This window comes from Chenopodium album, chromosome 17 (assembly GCF_948465745.1).
Source record: "Chenopodium album chromosome 17, dcCheAlbu1.1, whole genome shotgun sequence".
In the NCBI taxonomy this organism is placed as follows: Eukaryota; Viridiplantae; Streptophyta; class Magnoliopsida; order Caryophyllales; family Amaranthaceae; genus Chenopodium; species Chenopodium album.
Window position 1 is genome coordinate 29,794,825 of NC_137850.1, and position 7,096 is coordinate 29,801,920.

The window sequence follows — 7,096 nt, forward strand, 5'->3', positions numbered from 1 at the left end:
GATGCTTCTCCTCGACGAATTCACCCAAATGGGCGTCGCCGGTTATCTGACTCATGTTGGAGCAGACGGTCATACTCATGTTGGAGCAGACTGTGACCATTCGGTCTCTTTTTATATATATCTGGCCTTAGGCCTCGTAATTGATTAAGTAAATGTTGGTATAAACTTAATAAAATTTCGTAGGAACGACTGTTTAGAACAATCGGCTCCTTCAAAGGGTTTGGGACGTCTGCTGTTGAGACAGACGCCTTTCAAACATATTGGCCGTCTGTAGCTGGTACAGACGGTGCTGAAAAAAATAAAAGTTTGAAAAAGGGAAACATATTCTCATTAACAAACCTTTGAGATAACAAAATTGAAGCATTTACATTCGTACTTAGAAGTAGTATTTTTTCAAGTTGTCTACATTCCAAGTTCTGGGCAGCTGCCTGCCGTCTGGTTCTTCCAGGCGGTAGGTGCCGTCTCTTATTTCCTCATAGATTCGGTAGGGGCCTTCCCAATTTGGGGTTAGCTTTCCCTGCTCATTCGCCCTACCGACTGCTTCCATTTTTCGTAGCACAAAGTCCCCCACTTTGAGAGGACACTTGTGTACTCTTTTGTTGTAAGCCCGAGTCATTCTCAGACGGTATATCTCATGGCGCAAGGCGGCATTGCCCCTGCGCTCTGGTAGTGAGTCCAATGCTAGACGCATGGCCTCCCAATTTGCCTCCTCATCATACAACATGATTTGAAGAGTCGGCTCATAGTGTTCAATGGGCAAGACAGCTTCTGCACCATACACCATAAGGAATGGGGTCTCTCCAGTTGCCCCTTTAGCAGTCGTACTGATGGACCAGAGGACATGTGGTAATTCATCCACCCAAAGGCCACCAGCCCGTTCAATTTTCTTTTTAATTCCGTCTGAGATTAACTTGTTAAAAGCCTCGACCTGGCCGTTTGCTTGAGGCCGGCCGACTGATGCAAAAAAGCTAGAGATCCCTTGGTCTCCCAGCCAAGTCTTGAGTTGAGGCGTCTCAAATTGAGGACCATTGTCAAAAACCATAGACATGGGCACCCCGAAATGAGTGATTATGTTTCTCCAGATGAAGGAAATAACATCTTTTGTCTTAATGTTTTTGATTGCCTCCGCCTCTACCCACTTAGTAAAGTAATCCACAGCCACCAATATGTAGCGCTTGCCGCCTGGTGTGGCTGTATATGGCCCTAGAATGTCCATGCCCCATTTGGCAAAGGGTATTGGGCTGTGGATGGCCGACAGGTCTGTAGCCGGACGATGAATGAGCTTGCCAAATTTTTGACATTTGTCACATTTTTTCACCAACTCCATTGCATCCGACTCCAGTGTAGGCCAGAAGTAAAGCCGCCTGGCTTTGGCAGCAAGGGATCTGCCCCCTATATGGGAGGCGCAGAATCCCGCATGCAACTCTTCGAGGACTTCCTTACCCTTCTCAGGGGTAACACATTTCAACAGAGGCTTCAGAAAACCAGCCCTGAAGAGTTCTCCTTGTCGCAACTCGAAGTTAGCCGCTCGTTTTTTCAAAACAGCCGCCTCCTGTGGTGAGTCAGGGAGCTTGCCGTCTGTAAGGTAAGTCCGGATGCTGTCCATCCAGGTTGAGCTTCGGTCAAGAACTCCAATGGGGTTTTCTTCAGAGATACTCCTTTTTTCCATGACCTCCCAGAAGACTGACCGAGGCGTTTCACAAGAGGCGGATGATGCTAGCTTGGACAGGGCATCCGCTTGATGGTTAGAAGACCTGGGCACTTGACTTAGTGTAAATTCTTCAAGTGTCCCAACTTCAGCCTTGACCGCCTGCAGATATTTTATCATGGCCGGATGAGTGGCCTCGTACGTTCCATTGACTTGGAGTATGACCAATTGAGAGTCTGAGCAGGCGTCAATTTTCTTTGCCCCTGCTGCCTTACAGTACCGAATGCCAGCAAGCAGGGCTTCATATTCGGCCTCATTATTAGAGACCTGGAACTTGAACCGTAGTGCATATTCAAATTTGTCCCCCTCAGGAGACTGACAGATAATCCCTGCACCATAGCCGTTCGCAGTGGAGCTCCCGTCCACATACACTTTCCAAACCTGACTAGTATCATCCGGAGCAGCCGGCCTTGTCATTTCCACAATAAAATCGGCGAATGCTTGCCCCTTTATTGCTTTCCTAGGTTCGTAAGTGATTTCCAATCCTTGCATTTCAATCGCCCATTGAGCATTCGTCCAGAAGACTCCAAGGTTGTCAGTGGCCGCTTGATCGGCTGGTCAGTATAGACCACTACCGCATGTGCCAAGAAGTAAGGTTTCAATTTCTTGATGGCCATGTAGAGAGCGAGACCAAACTTTTCAACCAGGGGGTACCGAAGCTCAGCGTTCCTGAGAACATGGCTGATGAAATAGACTGGGAGCTGAGTGCCGTCTCTTTCAGCTAAGAGAACAGCGCTGAGGGCATGATCGGAGACGGCCAGGTACATGAAGAGCGTCTCTTTGGGCAAGGGGCTAACAAGCCTCGGCAAAGAGTGCAAATGAGCTTTTAACTTTTGAAAAGCCGCCTCTGCATCACCACCCCATTCAAAATTAGTCTTCTTCCTGATTGCTTGGAAAAAGTAAAGACACTTATCGCCTGACCGACTGAGGAATCTCCCCAGGGCCGCCAGACAACCTGTAAGCTTTTGAACCTCTTTCACAGTACGGGGCGACTGCATGTCGATGACCGCCTGTATTTTCTCAAGATTGGCCTCTATTCCCCTTTGATCAATCAGGAATCCGAGAAACTTCCCAGACTCAACACCAAAGACACACTTTTTTGGATTTAGCATGACCTTGTGCCGCCTGAGTGTGGCGAATGTTTCTCGGAGATCAGCAAGGTGATCCGCTTGTAGTTTGGATTTGACTATCATGTCATCAATGTATGCTTCTACATTCCTCCCAATCTGATTAATGAAGACCGTATTAATCATTCTTTGGAAAATTGCAGGCGCATTCTTCAAACCAAACGGCATCACAGTATAACAGAACAACCCCTGATCAGTGACGAATGCCGTCTTTTCTTGATCTTTTTTCCACAGGGAAATCTGGTGGAAGCCTGAATAGGCGTCCATAAAACTCATCAAGGCATGTCCGGCTGTTGAATCGACCAGACTGTCGATCTTTGGCAATGGATAACTATCCTTCGGACATGCCTTGTTCAGGTCGGTGTAGTCAACACACATCCGCCAAGTACCATTCGGCTTTTTCACTAACACAACGTTAGCTACCCAATCAGGGAAGTTGCATGGCCGAATGAACTTGACGTCCAGTAGCTTTTTAACTTCAGCTGCTGCCGCCTGACTTCTTTCTTTGCCGTGATTTCTTTTCTTTTGCCGAATGGGCTTCTTTTTAGGATCTACGGCTAGTTTGTGGACAGCGAGATCCGGGCTTATGCCAGACATCTCTTCTACTTCAAAGGCAAAGGTGTCTTTGAATCCTTTCAGAAGCTGGTGCAAACTGTCACCTAGCTTAGCAAATGCAACCGTCCCTACCTTAATAGTCCGCTCTGGCCGAGCGTCATCCAGAGGGATATCAATGTGTTCACCAGTCGGCTGGGGACGGAGATCATCCGACCGTTCCCCGGTCAGTGATTGCTATTTTTTCTCTTTTTTGACCGCTACCAGTTGATCAATTTTTCTCTTTTTCTCAGCTGGTGGGGCCGCTTGGTCTTTGTAATCATCAAGGTCGACTGTTTGTTTGCCTCGGACTGCTGCTGCGGCAGCGGGCTTGACATCCGAGAGATAGCACTCCCGAGCTGTCTTCTGGTCCCCATTAAGGGAGCCGACTGTGCCATCATCCCTTTCATACTTAACGAGCATGAGGGCAGGAATGATGACAGCCTTGCACTCGTTAAGAGTGGGTCGACCAAAGATGAGGTTGTAGGCAGTAAGCTCTTCAACCACGAGGAAACGGATGGTCATATGCCGGTCGTTTCCCTTTTGCCCCAGCCGGATGGGCAAATCTATCCGTCCGACTAGGTGCACGAGTCCTCCCCCAAACCCTACAAGGGTGTGAGAAACCTCCATCATGCTGTTTGGCTTGTACTTGAGATTGGACAAGCATTTGAGGCTGATGAGGTCAGAGGAACTGCCTGTGTCGATCAAGATTCGACCAACCAGTTGGTTGGCCACTTTACATTCAATGACCACAGGGTCATCATGCGGCCGACGGACTTTGCCTCTGTCCTGTTCGGTGATGATGACCTCGAGGAAGGCGGATGTGCCTGCCGCCTCTCCCTCTTCAACAGAATGGATCATCCTTTTTAGATGATCCTCGGTGCCTCGAATGGTCGGGCCACCCCCGGCGAATCCGCCTGCTATGGTATATACCGGATCTTCATCGGTGTCGGTACTAACAGTTGGCTGGGGAGCCTTCTTTTTGGACTGCCCCTGATTCGCCTTTGAAGTCACTTTAGACTTCACATAGGACTTTAGCTGTCCTTTGTCGGCCAGACGGTCAAGCTCTCGCTTGAGGCTGAAACAGTTATATATCCCTCTATTTTGTAATAATTGTCACATTTTCCTTTTAGATCCGTCTTATACAATTTTAACATGTCCTTATCTATATCTATACTTATATATTAAAAAGCGTTCCTAAAACAGAATATGTTCCACGTGTCACCTTTTTCAAGTTCGACATTTCAGTAATATGCACCACATGTCATTATAAATATGGCATGTCACTTTCACATGTATTAGGTTTGCATCTAAAAAATGCTTATAACAAGACTTGAACTCAAGACCAACAAGTCTTAAGTTAAGAGTCTCGCCATCTTAGCCACTTATTAATTGTAATTTTTTATCCAACAAAATTATAGTTAACTTAGATAAGTTAATTTGTATCTTATTATACTATTTGTTTCCATTATGTAATGATTGAGTTTGACAACTAAAAAATGTTTATAGCAAGACTTAAACTCGAAACCAAGTCGTCTTATTATCTAAACAATCGAATTTGATTAGCAAATTAAACAAATACAAACTAGCAATCCGGGGCATCGCCTGGGCCACACACTAGTTATTTTATTATTTCTCTCTTCCACTAACCTCACAACCCTACCTACACAAGTAATTTTAGTATCTTTCACTATTACCAACCCTATTTACACATAATGACTTTCATTTGATTCAATAGCTTTGTTGAATGTGTTTGACTTTCATTTGATTCAATTAAATTTGCATGAATGTGTTTGATTTTCATTTGATTCAGTAAGCTTTCTTGTATACATTTGACTTTCATTTGACTCAATTTGCTCTATTGAATGCATTATTTGACTTTCATTTGACTAAATAAGCTTTGTCTTGATGTGTTTGATCGATTTCCATTTGATTCAATAAGCTTTGTTCAATGCATTTGCATTCATTAATTGATTCATTTACCTTTGTTTGATCATGTTTGATTTTCATTTAATATTTAAAAAGCAATGTTGAATGCATCTTAACTTTCAATTGATTGAATTTGTTTGTTTGAATGTGTTTGACTTTCATTTGATTCAACAAACTTTGTTGAATGCGTTTGACTTTCATTTGATTTAATTAACTTTGTTAATTTGCTGACCCCGGTCTCACTCACTTATTAGAAAGTGGTAGCTACAACAACTATTCCTTTCTTTAAGTATATAATCTTGAGGATATAAGCTGATGCTTGATTTGCTTCTTTAGCTTGAATAAGTTTCCTCGGTTTTAGGTTGGATTAGTTTTAGAAAACAGCATTACCCCTCCGACCGAAGGTTCTTACAGTTTACTTGGTCTCTAAAGTGATGCTACAACTAACAAAATTCCGGTCTCATACTTCATTTTCTAGTACGGGGATGAAGGCTTTCATTTGATTCAATTATAGCTTTGTTTAAATGTGTTTGACTTTCATTTAATTCAATAAATTTTTTTAAATACATTTGACTTCAATTGATTGAATTAGCTTTATATGAATGTGTTTGACTTTAATTTGATTTATTCAACTTTGTTAAATGCGACTTTCATTTAAAACAATTTGTTTTGTTTGAATGTGTTTGACTTCATTTGATTTAATAAGCTAGATTTGTTGAATGCATTAGACTTTAATTAATTCAATTAGCATTTTCTTTAATGTATTTGACTTTAATTTGATTCAATTAGTTTTGTTTGAATGTATTTGACTTTCATTTAAGTCAATAACTTGAACGATGATTTTGTTGAATGCATTTGACTTTTTTTTTCAATAAGCTTTGATAGAATGTGTTTGAATTTTATTTGATTCAATAAGATTTGTTGAATGCATTTGACTTTAATTTGATTCAATTAGATTTGTTTGAATGTGTTTGACTTTTATTTGATTTAATTATCTTTGTTTGAATGCATTTGACTTTCATTTCATTTAATTGTCTTTGTTTGAATTTGTTTGACTTTTATTTGATTCAATTAGTTTTGTTGAATGTATCAGACTTTCATTTGATATAATAAGCTTTAATTGTTTAAAGTATTTGATTTTCATTTGATTCATTTGTTTGAATGTGTTTGACTTTTATTTGATTTAATAAGTTTTGTCGAATGCATTTTGTTTCGGGGTTTTTTGAGTCCCTTGGGAGAGTTACAACACTAAGACTGGATGCTCGCTTGGATGCCTGTACCTGCAAAACAACGGAGCACCGAATGGTCGGTGGTCCGCCTCCGAAGCTTAAGTTAGTCTAAGTCCGAAGAATAAGGTGCGGAATGTAAAGGGTTATCTGCTCGGATTCCGAGCTTGGGTGTACTGTTCTCTTGAGAGTGACAGTTCTAACAATAATTAGTAATCACTGAGTATATCTCGTAAAGAGTGTCAAAAGAAACGTATCTCGTATTGAATGTCAAGATGTCTCACGTAGCCGCAAATGAGGAGGTCATCTCCTATTTATAGGCTTCTCGAAAAACGTGCACCCCCTAGGGTTTCGTGCCCTAGGGAATACTCACGCAGCTTTTGCAGACCTCGGGATTTGGGCCTGAAAGCCGCCAATCCCAGGTCCTTTTATCCGTCTGCCACGTGTCGTTCCCTGAGAGGTCCAAGGTGGCGCCCCTTTCAGTGACACGTGGCGGACTCTGATTGGGCCAACTG